This window comes from Lissotriton vulgaris, chromosome 5 (assembly GCF_964263255.1).
Source record: "Lissotriton vulgaris chromosome 5, aLisVul1.2, whole genome shotgun sequence".
Classification (NCBI taxonomy): domain Eukaryota; kingdom Metazoa; phylum Chordata; class Amphibia; order Caudata; family Salamandridae; genus Lissotriton; species Lissotriton vulgaris.
In genome coordinates this window covers 280,343,622-280,362,187 of record NC_141693.1, presented here as the reverse complement: position 1 = coordinate 280,362,187, position 18,566 = coordinate 280,343,622, and the positions used below count along the sequence as shown (strand labels likewise).

At 48.3% G+C, this 18,566-nt stretch overlaps 1 protein-coding gene across 8 annotated transcripts in view; it reads right to left on the bottom strand.

Annotated features, from left to right (window-relative positions):
- SAMD11 (sterile alpha motif domain containing 11) overlaps positions 1-18,566 on the bottom strand; it is a 243,279-nt gene that overhangs the window by 27,093 nt on the left and 197,620 nt on the right. The gene's annotated exons all lie outside the window — the stretch shown is intronic.

Here is an 18,566-nt window from a genome sequence, read left to right as displayed (position 1 = left end):
AGTAGTGGGAGGAAGAAAAATGTGAATGGCATACTAACAGACCAATGGATGAAGATGCCTCACCGAAAACCAGTGTAAATATATACTATGTAAAAGGTTAAAGTCCAATTGTTTTGGCTAAGGCCAGCGTTAGGGTTTTCGGACTCCCAAAGTAGCTCCCTCAGAGTCTAACCCATACATCTCAGGGCTTTCACTGCTCCACACTTAGGGTGTTACTCCCACATCTCAAGACTCACACAGTGATACACTCCGATTCTGTGACCACGTCTATGGAGTCCCACAGATGCACACTCAGGGTCTGAAAGTCACATTTAAGGGCAGATGACGGTGAGTCACGGAATCCATGCACACCGGTAAGACTTCATCATGAACTGCTCCCCCCAACACCCCATCCTCCCCCCACTCGTGTCTCTTTAACCAGGGCCGGTCCTAGAACTTCTGGGGCCCCGGGCGAAAGGGAAGATGTGAGGCCCCTCTAATTTGCATGTAAAATCCAGTCGCGGCTAGCATGACTCGCGGGTGGGAGGTCTCGCAGGGGTTATTCAAAAAATAAAATAAACTTACCTTCCCAGGTCTCACGTCATCACCTGCTCTCTTTCTTTCCTGCCTCTGGCAGGAACAGGAAGCAGGCAGCCTCCCTCTCCAATGGCAGCATTGTGATTGGTTGGGACGCCGACCAGCCAGGCGCCTATGGGTAGGCCGTTTTCTCCATGTAGGGTGCATTGGTGCCTACATGGAGAAAGGGCAGAGTGTGCATGACTGGTTAGGTCGGTCCCGGAGGGCCGACCAAACAGTCAGGGCCCTTAGCACGGGGCAAGGCACTCCTCCCCTGCCCTAAAGCAGACCCGCCTGCCCCCAACCAAACACTTCTGCTTTCTCGCAGTGTGAGTAGCAAAACCATAAAATGGTAGTTTTTGCATTTTATATTTCTACTTCTCGCTCTGCGAGAAAGCAGTGGGGTGACGCTCCTCCGCCCTAGTGGAGGAGCCGCCTTTGGTAACATCACAAGAAGTGGCATAACAGAAAGTTACACCGCAGGACTATTGATCTTATTTGGCATCTCTGAAGAGACCTAACATGGATAGCAGTAACATGGACAAAAAAATAAATATACAAATGAAATAAGTCCATATATTTTAAAACTGTATTATATGGATTACATTTGTCACATTGGATGGAAAAGCTAGGTGCAGGTCTCAAAAAGATGTATATTATTTACTCCTTCTTAACTGCAAAGGCCAGTGAGGATAATGCATGGAGTGCTATGTGCCAGGTGTATATGCAAATCTACATACGGTGCTATATGCATACATCGACACATTGAGCACAAAACAAACTCAAGCAAACTCACGGCAAGTGGAAACTATGGCTTGGGGATTAAACTCCTTGTTGTTGCAGTGTGAGCCAATCAGACAGTTAGTGTGCATTAAAATAGCTGGAATTGAGTAAAAGAAAAATGGCTTTTTGCGATCGGTCCGTGATTTTTATAGTTTACATAAGGTGAACTCGTTGCTAGGGCATTGGGGTGATTTACATGGGCAACAGTTACACTGCACAAGATCAAATGTATTTTTACTTTAATCTTTGGTGAGGTTAAGTGATTTGCCCAGAATGACAGGATGTTGAGCTGATGCTGGGACTAGAACCTGGTCTCCGACTGCCAATGTAGGCAGCTTAGGACACAACGCCACATCCTCTCTAGTTTAATAAAAGCCTAACAAAGGTTATCTCACTGCGAGGCCCATGTAAATACACCCACACCCTCCAGGAAGGCCTATCATAGTTCACTCCTTCCCCGGCCCTCCATTTCTTCAGGGTGATGACCTTGCAGGGGAGGGGGTCAAGAAAAAGGACACAGCTACTGCTGCTACCATGGGGGTTAAGGTGTCAATTGCCCATAGCCAAAATCCGGCTCCCTCAGAGACTCTCACCTGCCCCCACCCACCATTGCCTGGCAGGGGAGCGGTCTGGGGCAAGTCACTTCTTTGCGGGCCCCAATGGGGGGCTGAGGGGAGAATGACACAAACTTAGAGCAACACCTGGCCACAATTAAGGCTGATTGCCACACTTAACACCTTCGCCCCATGTCACACCTTTCAGCACCGGCCCATCGGCCAATGCTCTACTACCTGCCTTCGCAATCCGACCCTGTTCCCAATTACAGGTCAAAGGTGCAAATGCAGACGGGCCTCGCACTGCATGTGGGCTGCACGGCCCTGGGGAAAGGGGGCCCCCTCCCTGGGGGTTAACAGCCATTAACCAGGGCTACGAGGCACAGGGGAGGGGGGCCTCTTCTCCTATTCTTACACATGGTTGCGAAGGCCAGAGGAGAGGCAGCCCTTCCCTGGGCCACGCAGTGCTCACCACAGGCGCGAGGCTGGTGGGGAAACACTTTTGCGAGGCCCCCTATTGATGGGCTGAGCTCGGGGCCCTGGGCAGCCGCCCATGCTGCCCATGCCTAGCGCCGGCCCTGTCTTTAACGTTTGAATGGTTATCGGGGGCGACGGGTATATAGCAGGGTTCGAATGGGGCAGGGGGCCGGCCTTAGGCATGTGCAAGCTGTGCACCTGCACAGGGCCGCCAAACCCCAGGGGCCACCATGCCAATATTTATCCTTAATATAATAATCCTCTGAGGACAGATACATATTTACGTGGCGGCCCCTGGCAGGGATTTGGCGGCCTCCGGCTCCGTTCCATTTCCAAACCCCCTGACCCCCCACTCTTCACTGGCATCCCGCTCCACCCCACCTGGACCCCCTTTTCCGGGGCCCCCTACCTACGCTCCCTGCTCAGGGCTGCTATGAGCCTAGAGCCGGCCCTGAGTCGGGGTATCACGCGAGTGAAAGGCGTCCCCCCACTTATTTTACTGGGAGCTCGATGACTGGAGCAAAAGGAGCCACACATTCACTCTTTGGCCTCTCTGGGGCGAGATTGGAGCTCATTCAGAACGCTGCTCACACGCTGGCTTCTCTGATGCAATCGCATCTAAGGGGTAAGCGAGGGGAGGCAATGAGTCTGATGGTGCAAGCCACCTTTCATGACGTCAGCGTCCCCCCACTTCTTTTTTTAGGACGTGTGCCCTAGGTATGTCTGATGTATTCTGGTCCATTTGTAGAAAAAAATCACTCCTGAAGCTGTTTTTTTAAGAGATCGTCTATGAACTTGGAAATCCCCCTCCCCCTTATAATTTCCACGCCAAAGAACCCTTCCCGAGACCTCTCTCAACCCTGCCGCTCCTCTGAGGCTGCGCTGAAGCTGTCCAGTGCCAAGAGCCAGGCGGGCAGCCCTCGGAGCGCACGGCTTCGGCATTTACCTGACCTCCTCTCAGAAGCTGCTTGGGAGAGGGGGAGGGGCTCACACTGCCCAACGACTCACACACCTTCCTTCTCGTTTCCTGTCTCCTACGATAGCGAAGTGGTTTTATTTTTTATTATATTCAGTTCTCCCTCTCTCTGATCAATCTTTTTTTCTCTCTGTGTGACCCCATGCCCTATTACCTATTAAGGGTAGTGCTGAACATGGCCGCTCGACTTGTATCTGGAGTAAAAAGATTTGACCAAATCACTCCAGCTCTCAACTCCCTCAAATGGTTTCCCATGGAGGGGAGATGTATTTACAAAGTGGCCTGCATAACACACAAAACCCTCCACTCTCCGGCCCCCAACTACCTGAACAACAAACTGGTAAGAGCAGGTCAAACCAGAACGCTGTGAAGCTCCATCCTTCTCATTCCACCAAAAATGAAAAAGAAAACCACGTAATTCTGATCGTTTTCTGGTAACGCTCCCAGGATATGGAACGCTCTCCCTGGAGTCCTCAGATGCAACCTCTCCTTCTCCTGTTTCAAAAGGGACCTCAAACGCCATCTCCTTAACAAATACTTTCCGGAACAACGTCAACTAACATAGACCTCAATATTCCGAATCGACTCCCATTCAGGGATTGTTGGTGAACGGACTATGCTATTCACCTTGTTTTTTTTGCACAGTTATTTATTGTTCATGCTGTATTCTTTATCCGTGGTTTGCTTACTGACTGTCAGCCTTCTGGGTAAGGCAAGGCCCTTCTGTTTTTCACAATGTGTATGTGAAGCGCTCTGATACGTACGGGTCTAGCTAGCGCTATACAAAACTTTTAAAATAAAATAAAAATAAATAAAATTCTCGTCTCTATTTCTCGCCCCATCTCTTCCTTCCTCACTCATGACCCCTCTCTTTCTAACCTCATATTATGTATTCCTCTCGGTTTCAATAGCACGAGTTCCTCACTCGCCCTCCTCTGCTGCCCGCATCCCTCTCTTGCCCTTGACCCTCACCCACGTTGCCCTCCCCCCGTTTTTTCACAGCAGCTGCTCTCCCCTCACTCGCCATTTCTCTTTTATGTTCTTTGAAGCCCAAACTCGCCGTATGCGTTCCTTGAAGCCATGCTCTCGCACCCCAGCTCTCAGCGCACCCTCCTTTATTGTACCTTCTACTTCCGCCCTATCCCTCTGTATGGTGCTTCTAGGTTTACAATTCGATGCCCTCCCGTCTTCATGTTATTGGTGCCCTCTCTTAAAGTCTACCTCTCTCTCTCTGGCCCCTCTCTCAGCCAGTCTCCCCCCTTCTCCACCTTTATTCAGATGGGTTTCTCTTCTATACTCGCTGACCCAGTGCTCACCTCCAAGCCCATTTTCTTTCTCCTCCCACCTGGCAGTTCCCACTCTCTCCCATTCCATTCCTAGGCCCCTCGCTGTCCTCACTCGCACTCTAGGATCTCCGGTCTGTCACTTGCGCTCTCTTCTCTTGATGCTTCTGCGCATCTCTCGACCCTCCTCAGTATCTCCCACCCATCCTCCTTCCTCCCCCTCTGCTCTCTCCCGCTCCTGTATCTGCATCTCTGCTCCTTCGCTCCAGCCCCCACTCTTCACCTCGGCTTAGGGCACCCCTCTACCCGTCACCCTCTCACGTAGCCTCTTCTTTCTGCCTACCCCCTTTCCATCCCTCCTTCTGTATTTTGTATTTGCATGTATGGGATTCGTATATACATTTCCGTGGTATACTGTACATTTTAGTTTGGGGAACACAAACTTTTTTTTTACCACATATGATGTGATATACTGTCTGTACAACATTGCTGCGTGCTCCAGACACATGTGATGTTGTATATTGGGGTTTGCTTTCTCACTTTCCCTTGTAGACACTTTGTGGTTGCAGGAGTGTCCTATGTTGCACCATCAGCTCGGAACTGACCTTATTCCAAGACTGACCATCTTCATTTGGAGATATTGCGGGTATTTTGTGATCACTGCTACCATTGCGATGGTTTGTTTGCCTGTTTCAAACCTTCTCTCCCACTTCCCTGCCTCAGCCCTTCACTCTCCTCCCTCCTTTCTCTACCTCAGCCCCCTCTCTTTCTACTCTTACCCACGTTCCTCTCTCAGCCCCTTGCCTGCTTCAGTCCTTCTCTCTCTCTTCCCTGCCTCAGCCCTTCTCTAACCTCCCTCCTTCCCTGCCTCAGTCCTTCTCTCTCCTCCCTCCTTTCTCTACCTCAGCCCCCTCTTTCTTCTTACCCTCTTTCCTCTCTCTCAACCCCTTTCTTTTCTGTCCCTTACCTGCCTCAGTCCTTCTCTCTCTCTTCCCTGCCTCCGCCCGTCTTTCTCTCTCTTGCCTGCCTCAGCCCGTCTTTCTCTTCCCTGCCTCCGCCCGTCTTTCTCTCTCCTGCCTTTGTTCTCTGCTTCAGCCCTCTCTCCTTCCACTACCTCAGCCCCCTCTCTTTCAACTCTTACCGACTTTCCTCTCAGCCCCTTACCTGCCTCAGTCCTTCTCTCTCTCTTCCCTGCCTCAGCCAGTTTTTCCCTCTCTTCCCTGCCTCAGCCCTTCTCTCTCCTCCCTCCTTTCTCTACCTCAGCCCCCTCTCTTTCTTCTCTTACCCACGTTCCTCTCTCAGCCCCTTCCCTGCCTCAGTCCTTCTCTTTCTCTTCCCTGCCTCAGCCCGTCTTTCTCTCTCTTGCCTGCCTCAACCCTTCTCTCACACTTCCCTGCCTCAGCCCTTCACTCTCCTCCCTCCTTTCTCTGCCTCAGTCCTTCTCTTTCTCTTCCCTGCCTCAGCCCGTCTTTCCCTCTCTTGCCTGCCTCAGTCCTTCTCTCTCTCTTCCCTGCCTCAGCCCGTCTTTCTCTCTCTCGCCTGCCTCAGCCCTCCTCTCTCCTCCTGACCTCCTTTCACTGCCTCGACCCTGCTCTCTCCTCCACCCTCCTGGCCGCCCTCCATGCTCTGCCTCGGCCCTCCCCTCCCCCAGCTCTTCTCTAATTGCAGCGCGGCGCGCCTGGCCCAGAGCCACCGATCGATGTGTCGCTGTTGAAATGTTAATGCTAATCGTATAAGGGCTCCGGTGGCGGGCCCTTCAGTGGCAGCGCCAATTAATCTCAGGTAAGGCCGGCTCTGACCTTGGGCAGGAGCCGGCCGCAGCCGAGCGATGCTTATGTAATTACATCGTGAAGTGTGTAATCACCGCCCTCATCCCCGAGGCCTCCCAATTAGCCGGCCTCGGTGCCGGGCTGCCAAGTGCTCGCCACCCCGCGCCGCCGCCGGAGATGGAGAGGCGCCCATTAACGCCCGCGCGGCGCGGGGCGCGGAAACCAGCCCTAATCACGGGAGACGATCGCCGCGACGTGCCCGGGTTCAGAGGAAGCTACTTAGCGAAGCACGCGCCTTTTAACTGTCTCGGCACTGCGTCGTGCACGCACACTGGCACGCGCCGGCATCTGCACGCTGTACAGCCACCGTCACGCACACCGCGTCATCTGCGCACCTACTCTGCTCACTGCCGCATCTTGGCGTACTACAACCACACACGCAACATGTACACACCTACTACCATAATGCAAAGACATGCATTTGATAAATCACCTGCAACATGTGAGCACCCACCTCAACATACAACCGCACACATATATCACCTCACAAGGCCGCAAGCAAACTGATACGTATTATCTGCACAGCCAAAAGCGCCAGACAGCAACAACCTCACACCTACACAGCACCACACAGGTAGTATCCACATATGTGCAACACAAGCAACGTGTGTACATCTGCATGTACAGCCACACACGGAGAGAGCTGCACAGATACCACGCGTGTAACACACTGCACAGTGTCATTTTATTGTGGGCGCTTGTAAAGGGCTACACACACCACCTGGTGGCAGCCTCGGAGGGTTTCGGAATAAGGATAAATGAAGGAGGGTAAATAGGACAATCAGGCAATAGAAGGACAAACAACCCTGGGGCCCGAACAGTTCAGGGCCAAAGAACGGCCCAGATAAATCACTGAAGTAAAAACACTGGGGTAAAAACATTAAGACACAGTTAGAACGAGCTTGAGCTCTGGGTGCGGTTTTAGTGTTAAGATTGGGATTTTAAGGGCTCGGGTGAAAATTGATTTAGGCAAAGGCTGGGGTTGAGCACCTGACCGTGGAGGAAGTGCAGAGTCTAAGGTTAGGTTTCGTTTTAGGAGTAATGTTGTGGAGGGGAGTCTTAATCCTTCCCCTAAACACTGGATCCCATACACTTCAATGGATACTCACTCATTCCAAGTCACTGGCTCCATAAACTTCGATGGAGTCTCAATCCTTCTCTTAACACTGGACCACATACACATAAATGGAGACTCGCCCATTCCCAGTCACTGGCACCATAAACTTCAATGAAGTCTCAATCCTTTCCCCAACACCGGACCACATACACTTCAATGGAGACTCGGTCATTCCCAGTCACCGTCTCCATAAACTTCAATGGAATTTCAAACCCTCTCCTAACACTGGACCCCATACACTTCAATGGAGACTCACTAATTTCCCATCACTGGCTCCATAAACTTCAATTGAGGCTCAATCCTTCCCCCTTCACTGGGGCACATGTACTTCAATGGATTCACTCATTCCCAGTCACTGGCTGCATATACTTTAATGGAGTTTCAATCCTTTCCCAACACTGGACCCCAAACACTTCAATGCAGGCCACTTAATCCAAGATCACTGACTTCACACAGTTCAATGCAGACTTAGTTACAAGTGGTTCAGTATTTTGATGCGAAAACTATAGCATGGATAAAATCTGACTCTGACACCAACGTGTTCAGATTTTATTGGATGTGAAAATTATCACATTTTCAGAGTTTTGGGGAATTACATCTGGATTTTTGGTGCTTACTGCACCATAATACGAATGTCCTAGTGAAAACCTCAGTTTTCTTCCTTGTTAAATTCCTGTAGGCTTGACCTACTGAAATTTAACAAATGGTATGGTTTTTATCGCACCTGGACCCGGGTGCAATAAAAGCCGCAGCAGCTGCAGTGGCCGCCACCTTCAGGCAGTTCGATCCGGCCTACACCTGTTTTTGGGACCCGCCATCCTGGCAGTGCCCCTAGTCCAAACGCCCTACACCCCAGTTCCTGGTCAGGCCAGAGAGCATGCTTCTAGGCGCTGCTATTCTCTATGGGGCGAAGCGCCGTCCTTGGCTATCCCAAGCTGTCCTGCCCAGGTGATCCTGCAAACAGGTTTACGGTAAATGTATTTTTAGCACAGCAGTGCCTGTCCCCCCCCCCCACCAGCCGCCACCAAGGCACAAAGGCATTTGCCCTCTTTGCTGCTAAATCTGATACGTCCTTTACTAGGAGACAAATGCTTCGCCAGACTCGGAAGTATTGACTTTTCTTCAACAATAAGTGCTAATGGCCTTCACATAATCAATACTTAAAGCCATTAGAGGGCTAGGCGCTATAAGGCTAGAGTGAGGCGTTCCATTTCAACCCTGGAAAGGGCTCACGCGCTGCCAGCCTCTGCATGGGTATCAAGCCAAGCTCCTTCCTGGGCACGGACTCTGAAAAACCCGCAAACTGAAAGTGGCTCTGTGGGCAGACGCATGGCAACATATTCTGGGGTAGAGTTTTCAAGGGATTCTAGAGTAGGGCAAAAAGAACAGTTGTCTTTCTCCAGTCTTGAATCTCTAGCAATCACCAACAAAAGCCATTCTAGAATGTTTCTTTGTTTTATGAGGTCTGCTTGGGCACGAAGACCTATTGTGACGTCATTCGAGGGGTGCGCACTTTATAATGCTTGCCCTTACTGAAAATATGGATATGGCTGCAAGGCAAGAGGGGACAGGGCTCTTGTGAAAATAAGTAAACAAAGGTTTCCTGCACTGCTAGTTCGATGTACAAGTACAAACATTCCAGGCTTTGATGCCTTTCATTTAACAATCTGGAAATAAAATGCAGCCACAGTTCATTGCATACAAACGCAGAACGTTTCTAGAGTGCCTAAACCGACGTGTATCAAGGCACCTCTGCAAACCGACGAAGCACTTGACTGAAACGAATAAACTAATCTTCAGTCTTTTTTACCCTAAAAAGTCAGAGGATTACCGTAGAAATAAAGGCAGCTCATTCTAGAGTTGTGACCCCACCCGTAAAGTGCCTATCCTCCCAGCGACACACTCGTGAAATGAGTCACTTTTTCCATCACCAGGGAATAGACCACAGGAAACTGTACTGAATGTGCAAATGAATCCTTTCTATACAGATTCAGAGTCCAGCTGTCATGGCCTTGAGTGTAGCATCCTCAATGTAGGGGGATATGGTCCTTGCTAGTAAGATTCTGAATACTCACAAACAGCCAAGAGTTTGTAAGGTACCCACGTTAACATACCATTAAATAATCCATACATGACTTGTCACTATTAACACAAAAGAAGCACAAGCCTGGTCCTGCAGGCAAGTATCAAGTCTAGTTAAGTCCATAATGTATCTCGATTCCCTTCTGGAACGTCCACTACTACGCCACATCACCTGTGCTTGGTTGTAGTGCTCTTCTTGCCCAAGGCAGAACTTGCCTCCTTCATCAAATTGTTATATTTGGTCAAATTTCATCTTTATGATTTTTGTGTTTCCAAAATATTACTACGCTGAAGCTGTTCATTTTGCACACCAGGGTGCACAATCAGTGCATTTTGTCCGAAACTGTAGCATTTCAACACACTCTTGATGACTGTAGCATGGTAACAAGAGTATGTGGTGCATTTTGATGAAAAAGTCAAAATCAGGCAGACGGAGTTGTGTAATTCTGGGGACACCATTGTCTGCACAGGCATGCATTTGCACGTAATCCACCTTTGGCTGCATACTTTGCAAATGTAAATAAGCATCCAGAAATACTACATACAGCATTCAATAGGGTTCCTAACACTTTTCAAAAGATAACAGGCTTTATTCAGAACTAAAATGAAAGAGTTGGTGCTAATATCCCCAATATGTGGAAATTGAGGGAAGGTTGATTTTTCTACAGCAGGAAACAAGAACTTTTCCTACTTAAGTATATAATGGAGTGGAAAATGATTGTCAACAGAATATTTTGCATCCTGTTGAACCACTTTGGTAAAAGTGACATGTGATTCTGTCCACGGTTGTTTCTTGTTGGACTGGGGGGTGCTCCAGAAACCCTGGAATAAACCTAACCGTGATCTATAAAGAGACAGGATTCAAAACGCAGCAGGAACGCACAATATAAAAGGGGTTCTGCTTTAATTGCGGAAAGTGTGCTCTGCTGATTGCAACATTGCGCATAACCACCTTTACTCTACAAGAAAAAATGACAGCAAAAATACAATAGTGCTTATGTGCTTCCCTGCAAGATAAATCATTATTTGTCGGTGAATAACATTTTGAAGAGTAGCTGAAGGTCTTCTGTTTTGTTGAATGAGCTTCTGTTTTTTTTTTTATAACACTGGCATGCTGACACCTGCCTGATTAAATGTCACAATAGCTAGATTAAAGTGTCACGGAACATCTTGCAGACTTTGGCTTTAATACGATAATAACTGGCGAAATTTGCATTTTCCTTGCCTCCTTATTCTAGTAGCACGGGTAATAAAAATGATGCATATTCCACACTGGGCGAGTATTACAGTTACCGCCTAGAGATGAAGGGAAGGGGGCTAAACTAGATGGTAGTAACTATCACACTAATCAAACCATGTAATCGGCTCCCCCGCCCCATAACCGTATTGCAGTTCTAGGCCGAGGCTTTTCAATTAGATCATTTCCCCTTGAAATTGGCGCCCCGCATAACATGGGGCCTGGTTTAGGGCAGGGTTTTTTCTATCTGTATCTGCAGGAAAATACATTTGCCTTAGTTCAATAGGCAGAAAAAGAACAATTGATGGGCAGAATGTTGAACAGTGTCAAACATTCACACCAGATCTCGATCTAAATCCATGCCATTCCAGTTTAAACCCAGCCATATGCAAATTAGTCTTGACCCTGCTCGCCACTCGAAAAGTCCAGCCCGAACTACCAGGCCAGGTCCTCCCTGGACCAGAAACAAGTATCCTAGGACTGGTTTTGGGGTTTTACCCCTCATCACTCGGGCTAGCTTGGCTCCAGTGGCATGGAGCGCACAGGACCGACGTCTGGGCATACCCGTCCCACTCGGGGTGACAAATGACAATTGATTGACAGAATGCTGAACAATGTCAAACATTCACCCCAGTACAGAGATCTGTGCTTAAATCCATCGTTTTTTTTCTTCCCATGCTATTCCAGTTTAAACCCAGCCATATGTGACATGGGGGTGAATGTTTGCATTGTTCAGCATTGTCTCCATCATTTGTTCCTTTTGCTTTTTTTGCCCTAAGTGGGAAAGGTATGCCCAGACGTGAGTCCCGTGCTCACTGCACCACTCAATTCAAGGTAGCCTGGCTGATTATTTATTTAAATTTATATTTAATATAGCGCACAACTCAACCAGGGGCATCTCAGCTCTTTAACGGAAACAAGTTATCAGTGAATGGGAAAAGAGTGTAGAAAAGATGAGCTTTCTGTAATTTTCTAAATTAACAGTAGTTCGTACAAATGCAAACGTGAAGTGGAAGCTTGTTCTAATAGTAGGGGGTAAGGTAGGAGAAAGCCTTTCCTCTGCTACGAGTCAAACGAATGCGCGGAACACACAATGAGGCTTTATCACGAGATCTTAGACTACGGCTAGGTGTGTACGCTTTAATTTTTAGTTGCAGATGTAACAGCCCTTTTCCTTTTAGGGCATTATAGGTAAGGCACTAAGGGCCATATGTAGGTAATTTTTGTTTTGCGATTCTCAAATTGCGATTTTTTGGGAATCGCAATTAGAGAATCACAAAACGAAATGTAGGTAGGATTAGGAATTTTTTTGCGAATCCCAATTATTCCTTATTTGCGAATCGCAAATTAAGTTTCGCAAATAAGGAATACCTTCTCATTCATTCCTATGGGCTACAAGGCCCATAGGAATGAATGGGTAGACATTCTCAATTTGCGATTCTCAATTAGAGAATCGCAAATTGAGAATGCAATTTCAGGGTTGCAAGGGTGTCAATAGGACACCCTTTTGCACCCCTGAAATTAACATGTGTGCACATGTGGCTCACATACATGCCCTAAGAGCATGTATGTGACTCACATGGCACTTTGAAAAATGCCAAAAAGTGAATTTTTCAAAGAAATCGCAAATTACCACCAACCTGAAGTTGGGGGTATTTTGCGATTCCTTAAGCCAAAATTTGCACAACGTGGGTGCTTCCTACATTGCATTTAAGGAATCACAATTTGCAATTCCTTATTTTGCATGTGGGTGTTTGTGTGCTACATACATAGCACACTGCCCTAATTGCGATCGCAAATGCTGAAATTCCGCGAATTTCAGCATTTGCGAGCGCAATTAGGCTTCCTACATATGGCCCCAGATCTTAAAACAACAATTTTTTTTCACTGACAGTAAGTGCAGTTCCTTCAGTAGCAGGGCTGAAGAAGTCTCGATAGACAATTGAGAACGAGCCTGGCGGCGCTATTTTGGACCACCTGAAGTTTGGCAACTAGGGTCTTGTTAGCAGCCACCAAAAGGGCATTGTTATAGTCTTCTCTACATATTACTAAGGCTTGGACTAGAGTCCTTTTGGCAGAAGTTGGGAGATAGGGAAATATTCAACGCAGAAGGTGCATTTTATGATAACATACTCCAGTAGTGGTCAAAATGTATTCTTCCTTCGTTAGAGCTTGGTCTATTTTCATACCAAGACTCTTCACAGATTGGACACAGGAGTAGATCCCAGTTGGTAAGGCCACCATTCATCTGTCCTGATAGAGGAAGCCTTTCCAGCAGCATAATTTATATCTTGTCTGCATTCAATTAGAGATAGTTCTCGTTCATCCAATCGGAGATGGCTAGCATGCCAAGGGCAAAGCGATTTTTTTTGTAGCACTCAGGTCAGGCTCCAATGTAAACTTCAACTGGGTGTCATCCATGTATGAAATTATTTCAAAGCCGAAGCGCTCTGCGATCTTAGCAAGGGGGGGTGTATAGATATTAAACAGAGTGGGGCTCAAACTGGATGAGAGGTGATGCCCCGAAACTGGTCCCAGGATGCTTGTTTATGAATTAAACCCAGATCTTTGTGACTGGGGGGGGTGAATGTTTGTATTGTTCAGCATTGTTACTTTTGCTCTTAGTTCGAGAGGCGGCCGCTCAGATGGACCCCAGCATTCCAGCTATTATAATACAATATACCAATGTACATGCCTCCTGAGATGTCCCTCCACTTCCCATGCGTCCCCACCCACCCCAATCCGCACCCTCCCCTTCTCTCCTCATTCACAGGCTTCTCGCTCAGCCACCCCCAAACACACTCTTTATTTCCCATGTACATGCTTCTGGGAGCTACCTAAAAGGTCTCCCTTCAAATGTTTAGGACACATCCCTACCCCTTTTCCTCCTCACATTGAAACCTGGGCCATCCCCCCCCAAACGTTCTCTTCATTCCCTCTTGACATGCTTCCTAGCTCTCCCCCTCCCCACCAGCCCTGCAGCCCCGCTCTGGCGGCGGCGCTGGCCGACTGCCAGGCACTCCTCAGCCTGGAAGGGGCTGACAGCTCTGGGAGCCGAAGGCAGTCACGGCTGTGTCAGCAGCAGCTGTGTCAGCCAGAGAGCAAAGCCTAGCCCTCTCCAGTCTCTCCCCCTCCAGGGACCCAGCAGCCCTCCTTTCATGGAGGGAACCTCTTTCACTCCCGCCCCTCTCGCTCTTAAGGGACTCTGCAACACTCTAATGAAAGTGGGGCCCCTTCTGTTCCCGCCTCTCCCCCTCCAGGGACTCGGTATCCCTCCTCTGATGGAAGTGGAGCCACTTATAGCCCCCTCCCGGCGAACCTTGAAGCAACCCGCGCCAGGCACGGCTCTTGACAAAAGTGGATTCAGAAATCCCTTCTTTCCACTGCTGGCCCCATTCTGCTTTTCCTACACCTCTACGGAGACCCTGCTTGACTAATGACCCCTCCAATCTCTGCAGCCCTTACTGTTGAAAATATACGCTCCCAGTCTTCCCCAGGAATTTTGCAGCATTCCTGATGGGAGGAAGCCACAACCCTGGAGGGGGTATGCGACAATCCACTGATGGAAACAGGCTCCTACCCACACTACACGACCCCACTCCGGGTCCATCAGCCGGTCAGCAGCAATGGCCGCCACTCTCCCTGGTGAACAATCCACCGCAGCAGGGCGAGTTTCTCGCGAGACTCGGGATTTGTACAACCAAAGACCGTGAGAACAAGCAGGATAGTAAGAGAGGATTTATGGGGAGCTGATGGGGCAAATAAATAGTGTCAGAATCACAGATTCTGTTGTTGGGAGCTGGAGACGGTCTGCCTCTGTGCCTGGGGTGATGAACACCAGCACGGATGGGCACGCCTCCTTGGGGGTCAGGGGAAGGACAGCACCCCAGGGACCTTCTTCTGTAGAAGGCCCAGGGTGGGGAGGGCACAGGTGCGCCTCATACTGTTGTTTACAGTTCCTAACACAACACATGTTTTAGGACTATGAGGCAGGGTCCAAAATGACCTAGCAATACCACTGCATCAGGCACTAAAATGATATTGGTTTAAAAGTCATAATAAAGAGTCTGCATTCTTTTAAGTAAGCATTTTGTCGCGCTCTAGAGCAGTGTTTTTTAAAAGTCTCTCTCTAGAGCAGTGGTCCTCAAACTTTTTCATACCACACCGCCTGTATAAACAAACACTGCCCACCCCAAGAACTTTTCACAATTGTATTACTTATTTATTTTTTATTTTAAAAGTTTGTATAGCGCTAGCTAGACCCGTAGGTATCAGAGCGCTTCACATACACATTGTGAAAAACAGAAGGGCCTTCCATTACTTAGAAGGCTGACAGTAAGTAAAGGAATACAGCATGAACAATAAATAACTGTACAACGGAGGGAGAGAGAAAAAAAAGAGAAAAACAAGGTGATTAGCATAGTCCGTTCACCAACAATCCCTGAATGGGAGTCAACTCGGAATATTGAGGTCTAGGTTAGTTGCCATTGTTCAGGAAAGTATTTGTTAAGAAGATGGTGTTTGAGGTCCCTTTTGAAACAGGAGAAGGAGGGGTTGCATCGGAGGACTTCAGTGAGAGCGTTCCATATCCTGGGAGCGTTGCCAGAAAACGTTCGGTATTGGGTGGTTTTCTGTTTAATTTTTGGCGGAATGAGAAGGAGTGAGTTGGAGCTTCTCAGAGTTCTGGCTTGACCTGCTCTTACAAGTTTGTTGTTCAGGTAGTTGGGGGCCGGAGAGTGGAGGGTTTTGTGTGTGATGCAGGCCAGCTTGTAAATACATCTCCCTTCCGTGGGAAGCCATTTGATGGAGTTGAGAGCTGGAGTGATGTGTTCAAATCTTTTTACTCCAGATACAAGTCGAGAGGCCATGTTCAGCACTGCCCTTAGAGGGGCTAGGTGTGCTTTTGAAGTCCCTGTAAGGATGGCGTTCCCATAGTCGATTTTAGAGAGAACCAGGGATTGAACTACTGTCTTGAGGTCATCATGGGAAAGAAAATGTTTCAGTTTCTTGAGGTGTTTTAGAGAGAAAAGAGCTCTTTTTGCAGAGTTTTTGATGTGGGCCTCCATTGAAAGGTTCTTGTCAAGGGTGATGCCTAGAGACTTAACTGAGTCAGATAGAACGAGGGGGCAGTTTAGGGCAACCAGATTCTTGAGCCACTCTTGGATAGGACAATGGTTGCTTTTTGGAGAGAATAGGATCAGTTCCGTTTTATCTGGGTTGAGCTTTAAGTGATTGACGTTGAACCAATTTGGGTCTCCGTTAGAGTGGTATTGAGGTATTGGATGTCGTCATGGGACTTGATTTTTAAATAGATTTGGGTGCCATCCGCGTAAAGGTGGTAACTCACTCCAGCTTTTTTCAAGATGATTGTGAGGGGCTCCATGAAGAGATTGAAGAGGGACGGGAAGAGGATCAAGCCTTGAGGTACCCCAAGTGTGACTTTTGTTGGCTTTGAGAGACAAGAGTTAATTTTAATTTGTTGCGAGCGATGCTGGAGGAAAGAGGTGAACCATTTTAGTACAGTTCCATTTATGCCGGAGCGCTTCGACAAGGTCTCCAGAAGAGCTGGATGATTAACTGTGTCGAATGCCGCAGATAGGTCAATAAGAATGAGTAGGCAGGCATCAGCATCATCTAAGGCTTTGCGAATGTCATCCGAGACGTTGAGTATGGCTGTTTCAGTGCTACAGCCTTTCCTGAACCCCGACTGAAAGGTGTCGAGGAGGTTGAACTCATCAATGTGTTTATTGAGTTGGTGGAGAACACATGACTCCAATGTTTTTGCAAGGAATGGGAGGTTTGAGATAGGTCTGAGGTTGTTCAGATCATTATGGTCGGCCCCTGGTTTCTTTAGAATGGGCGTGATTTGTCCTCGTTGAAGAGAGTCTGGGACACAGCCTGAGGTGAGAGAGGCGTTGATGATTTTTGTCCAGAAAGGTGAAATGGTGTGGTTGGGTTCTTTTATGATTGTGGAAGGGAGGAGGTCCATGGTGTGGGAGGAAGGTTTTAGATTAGAAATTATCTTGAAGACCTCGTTTTCCGCCATTAGCTCAAAGTCGGACCAGTGCGCATTGTTTTTTAGCTGGAGGCCGGTCTGATTGTCCTTATACTGAACTCTTTCTGCGTGGTCAAGGGAAGTAGAAGGGGGGCAGGTTACGAGGGAAGGAGTGTTTGCGGTTTGTATGAAGGATTGATCAATTTTAGCGACTTTATTAGTGAATAAGGTGGCAATTTCTTCACATCGTTCATTTGTGGCTTCGATACATTTGCAATGTTGAAATAAATCTAGACCTATTTAAACATTACTGTTATGTTAAACCTTTTAAAAATGCAATCAAATACATGATTTCGGAACATACTGTTCTGGTTAGTAGGCCTTACTAACGTGTAAAAGTATCCACAGTGTGATTATTAGAAAGGGGGCGGGGAGGTTTGAAGTCCCTCCCCTTTTGACACACTCGCAGCCAGGCATAAATGACAAAATATGGTAGTAATGGTTGTAACAGAACAGATAACGGCTGATCATTTATTTCAAGCTTAAAACAAAGCAATGCTATCAGCACAATGCTTCTTTTAAGCAGAGCCTGCCCCCCCTCTCTCCCCATCAGTTAAGGCCCCCCTGGAGGGGCAGCCCCACAGCTTGAAGACCCCTTCTCTAGAGGGCTGGGTTATATATGGGTGTCAAGGTAATTTCAAAATAGCAGAAGGGCCCCATGCATCATGGTATTTCAGGAGCAGATGTACTTTGAGGGAGCACTTAATTAGGTTGAAGACGCGGATCATTTTTCGGGAGCCTTGTGAAAGGTCTCTTGGGGAGTGTGGCCTGAAAAGGTTCAAGCAATGCAGGATCTTTTCTAGAATCGCTGGATCATTTACTTTGCTTTTATCCATGCTGGAGTCTACAGAGATGTTTAATTCACAAAATATTTAGGAATGTTGAGGTTCAGTGGCTTGGATTTAAATGCAGCTCCGCTGATTGGACAGACATCTTAGGGGTTCTGTAGAGCAGGCACGGCCCGTCCCAGGCGTTATACTGGGGCGGTGACGTCAGGCAGGGGAGGGTCAGGGTGGGGGGTTGTAAATTGCGGGATATGGACCATAGAGAAGTGTGGCTCAGGGGTTAGAGGCGGCAGACCCGGAAGCTGAGATCGGCCCTGGACCAGGGTTCAATTCCCCGCCTCGGCGGGTCTTGGGCTAAAAATTCCACGGACTCGATAATTCTCACTCCGGTGCCTTCTCGACTCACGGGTTCACACTCTGTGACTCTGGGCAATAGCTTGCTTAATCTCCACAACGGCCCCTCGCGGCGGGATGCCTGGCTTTCACCTTGTGGATACCCTGCCGGGGTTATCTCACAGGGGAATACTAGGACGGGTTCCCTAAGCAAGCGCCGGGAAACCCACTGCGGGTAGCTGTGCGCTATATAAGCTCAAATACATACACACACACACACATTAGAGGTAAATACCGAAAAAAAAAACGCTGCATCGCCAAATGTGATGCAGCGTGGGCAACGAAATTTTTATTTTTTATTTTACAACCCCCCACCCTGACCCTCCCCTGCCTGACGTCACCACCCCAGTATAACGACCGGCACGGGCCGTGCCTGCTGTAGAGTGGATATGTCAACAGAGTTGAGGGGATGGGGCAGGCCTCATGGTGATCATAAAAAT